This window comes from Priapulus caudatus, unplaced genomic scaffold (assembly GCF_000485595.1).
Source record: "Priapulus caudatus unplaced genomic scaffold, Priapulus_caudatus-5.0.1 Scaffold185, whole genome shotgun sequence".
NCBI classification, from domain to species: Eukaryota; Metazoa; Priapulida; class Priapulimorpha; order Priapulimorphida; family Priapulidae; genus Priapulus; species Priapulus caudatus.
In genome coordinates, this window is record NW_014577246.1 from 54,819 (window position 1) to 59,883 (window position 5,065).

Consider the following 5,065-nt stretch of genomic DNA (forward strand, 5'->3'; position numbering starts at 1 on the left):
TACAGTAACATAACACAGCTTAATTTTCGGTATTTTTTTCATATAAGAACCTGCTTAATTTATCAGGCTGAAGTGGTTCTTATATACTAGGTGCTTTATTGGTCCAATTTCAGCCTGGAGGTTCTTAATCCGCAGTTTCTTTGGCTAACGCTTTATTAGGAGTGTTCCCAACTTTGATATCATTAATGATTAATGATTGATAATCCTAACCCTAACCCTAACCTAACTGACATTAAACCACAAACTAATAATTATATGACCATGACCATATATATATATATGTTATTATGACCATTGATGACATTAAAGTTGGGAACACTCCCAATGGAGTATCTATCACCCGTTTCTTTTATGCGGGTGTTTACTGTATATCGGTTCACGATGTGACGGATAGATGGATTTTACAAAACACCATTATCTTTGTAAGTATTTGACGTTGTTAATTTACACCACTGTACCATGTGCTTCTTGTGCTGTCATTAGTCAACTGTTATCGATTATCTGTTAACGATGTCAAGTGTACTTGGAACCGTGCAATCTCATGTTTTACTTGTACATCTATTTATAATGTCAGGTAATGTTGAGTTTGTAATCTTGTGATTAATATATTATACATTTTTGTCGTTTTCAGTGCATCATGGAGCCGTACATCATTCAGTACATCATTTATTCATTACGGACAGTCATCGATGTGATAGTTCATGGAGTTTCAATTGAAGGTAAGAATATATTACACAAATTTCCGAATATTAATTGTAAAGCATTAGAGTAGTAAGCCTCTATTCTCTCTTCGTAAATGCCCGGGCACGTGTCGTGTAGTTTATACTAAATTCGAATTAAATTGTAAAGTGTAAGTTGTAAAGCACAGTTTTTAAAACGTATCTGGTCATCAATGGCTACCCGAGAAGTTCTACGTCCCCATCACAACATGAGTAGGTAACTCGAGAAAATCACGTGAAAAAATGGCTTCATTCCATACAGTACACTCGAAAGGCCGGAGATAAAATGCTTAAACAGACGCACGTACACGCACGAACACGAACACACACCCACGCGCGCGCGCACACGCACGCACATACACAGGCTCACGCGCATGCGAACGCACACGCACACGCACACACAGAGACTGTTTTGATTCTTTCAGTCTGCGGTCATTTTTTTCTCCTTACGCTTACATGTAACGTTGTTTTCATGGCCGAGGCGTGGGGAGAAAAAGGGGGCCGCCCCCTAAATTACAGTTTAAGTAAAAATTTTGAAAAGTAAATTAATGTGAGTCATCATGTGGTGTGAATATTAATGTCTATAAATGCCTTTAGTAATAAATAGAACAAAATACCTACATGTCTTCAAATGCAGACGTGATTTTTTTTGTCTTGGACACGTTAAAAGAATGGCATTGCTCAAATACGTGACGAAATTTTACTCCCCTTCACTAACTCAAGCTATGGCCTGTTTGTTCATTTACGTGTCAGTATAGAGAGAAATGTTAACGCGTTCCTACACTTGATTACACGTCACCTTCACAACGTGAGTTGGTAACTCGAGAAAATCCCGTGATAAAAATGGTTTTATTTTATATAGGACACTCGAATTATTAAAGTCCGGAGATGAAACACTTATGCAGACGCACGCACACGGTCTAAAGAAAGCCAACACGAAAGAAAGCACGCACGAACACGAACACGAATACACATATACACACATGCACGCACGCACGCACGCACACACGCGCACACGCACGCACGCGCGCGCGCGCACGCACGCACGCACGCACGCACACACACACACACATAAACATACAAACATACAAAGGCCCGCAGCCATACACTTGCAAACGCACACACACACACAAACGCGCGCATACGAACACGCACACACAGACATATGTACGGACGAGCACTCAGTTATAAATGTGAATAATCAACAGATAGTTTTGATCTTGTTCAGTCTGCGGTTAGCTAGGCGTACTGTTCATAATTATGTGTCTCTTATATGAGATTTGCAGACAGGGGGAAGCATCAGCATTTGAGGGGCTGGCTTCCCCCGGTAGAGAGTATATGTAGCCCCCTCGTTTTTGTCATGATCATCACCTCGGGGGGGGTGTAGAAGCAGTAGCGGATTATCTATGGGGCAAAGGGGGCATTTGCCCCCGGCCCTACAAGTCGACCGGCCCTAAAGTGTTGTGACTACAAAAAAAAATATACTGTTTATTATTTTTTCCAAAGTATATCTTGGGCCGGCCCTACCACTTTCATATGACTACATTTGTTTTTGCTTTCTACTTGTTTTCATTTTCTCCGTGTTTTGTGGTGTACATTGCAGCAGCTAGGAATAATATTCACTTTAAGGTAGCTATTGGGGTTAAAACTACCAGTTTTTCAAAATATGATTTTTTTAAAATTTTAACTCTACTAATTATTTTAGAACGTTTCCTTTCCATTTTTCAACATTAATTACTTATAATTATCCACTAAACAGGTCTAAAAACATTATATGCTTATGGGAAGGGGGCGGGTGGATGGGCGGCCCAAAGATATGATATGCCCCCGGCCCAGGCAACTGTTAATCCGGCGCTGGGTAGAAGAAGGTGACTGCTGCCCCTAAATTTTGGATGATAACACTATATATACAGACTATTAAATGCATATAGAAAATGGTGAAAGTTGGTGCAAGTAAATCCGTGTAAATGTAAATATAAATGCCGCTGAATGATTTCTGGTCGCTCTTCGGGCTCGGGTCTGTTGCGAAGCTCCTTAAAGTATTCGGCCCAGCTGTTTAGCTGTTGCCTTCCGCCTGAAAGTCAGCCAGCCCCTTACAGCAGCTTGTTAGGTGTAACAATTGAACAACTGACCAAATAAAGTCGAAATATAGACGAACAAACCAACTAGCTGAAACAAAAAATGCATTATATATTTTTTGTAATACAGCTGAAATTAAGCACCTTGTATCTGCCAGGACTGCGAATACTGTATATAACCAATAAAATCTCAGTTCCTCTTGATTGTTTTAGATTGGATATCAAACTGACTGAGATTACAACCGGCAAATAAATTACGAGCGGGGTTCTGGACACTTTACTGAATTACTCCCGTTGATTGAATTATTTACCTACGACTAATACCAGCAGTATAGTCCCCATGGCCCTGCCTGCATTATGCCTACCGTAGAGCGATGATGGCTATACTGCTGGAGCTACCTCCAGCTAAGCTGTCTGATAAACTATAGAGAAACTTTGATAACGCTCGCGCCCGGCAACTGCCTAACCTAAAATACAATATTCAAGCATCACCTTGAAAAGTAACATTCAGCATTCATCACGAAGAGGTTTCGTATATAACAACAATTTAGACATATGAGAGTCAGTCACACATAGCTCATGAAATATTTCCCGAACCTTCAGCACACAACCCTGAATCAAACCTTCGTGCAAACAATCGGCGCCACGAGCTTACACGCCACGAAATGAGCAACTGATGCTAGCCAATGAATGATTTAAACTTTTCTGACGTGATTTTTCCAAGCGCAGACATAATACGCGCGTTTCTAACAGCCCCGTGGCGGCCTTCTACTGAACACATCCCCCAAATGACATGGATACACCGACTCACTTTGAGAAAGATAGAAACAACACGTATACACGTTACGACACACAAGATAGTAGACATACCTTTTTGCATTTTTTTCTTGTGGATTTTATACGAACTGTATTTACGTGTAAGGGTACGTTGTGATTATTTGAGTGTATTGAGCACGCTACATATTTAATTATACGCCGCCTAAAATGCTAATGATATTAGCTATACTGGAAGCATAATATTCGCAAATGGTTCTCTATATGCGCAACAGGTGGCGCATCGATGCAACCATTAACATCTCACGCCACGCTCTCATGTAATACAGGACACCTGATTAGGAAATCTCAAAATGTTGAATTTAAAACGCATTCAACAATTAGGTAAAAACTATTAACAAATCCGCATAAATGCACAATTTTGACGCACATTTTCGATCAAGACTGAAAATATAACATTACATGTAATGTAACAAAATATAATATTAAAAACAAAAAACAACCGACTCCACAAACTTTCGTCCGATGGAACCTAACCGGTACCCTTGACATCAGCGCTCCTTTCCGCCTCGCGTTCACAGAAGCGGCAGCTCAGATATGTAGGGAACCCCAGAAGCCAACATTATGACATTCTTACAAATCCTGCTCTAAAGAATACAAAAACTTTTCATAATCGATAATTAACTCTTACAGTACATCTTACAAAAGCTATTATAAATTTGACACGCATACACTGGCTAAGGCTTTGCATAGAAAACTACAGATTATAATACAAGCTGAAGCCTAGCTAAAACACTGTAAAAACAGAGAACTTTCGAACTACTTAGTGTATTTACCAGCGGATTTCCATTCGGGGTAGAAAGCTATCTTAACTACTGTGTTTAAGTCTTAGGTAATGAATCACACGCGGGTGGAAGCAAAGGAACACAACGAGCTGACCGCAAACCTATACCGTTACTTCGCTTTACCTGGACCAGGATTACGTATGTAGTGTGGCCACTCTCAACAACCATACACACAAACCAAACCCATGCGTTCGTCTAATTCCTGTCAACTTACTAATAATGTTTTCAAACTAACTTTCAACTACGTTCCGAGCATAGATAGTGGTGCGAATCTAGCGTTCGTCTAGATAGGATAACGTAGCAGTGTGTGGATATCAATGCACTGTTCGTACAAGAAACATGGTTAAACTGTTCGTACATAGAACATTGTTAAACTGGTCACAGGAAACACCAACGAACTGTTCAAACAGGGAACACTGATGAACTACTGTTCAAACAGGGATCCCTGATGAACTGTTCATACAGGGAACACTGATGAACTACTGTTCAAACAGGGACCACTGATTAACTGTTCATACAGGGAACACTGATGAACTGTTCATACAGGGAATACGGATGAACTGTTCATACAGGGAACACTGATAAACTGTTCAAACAGGGAACACTGATGAACATTCTTACATGGCTACATTATCGTATCTAGTGTTCG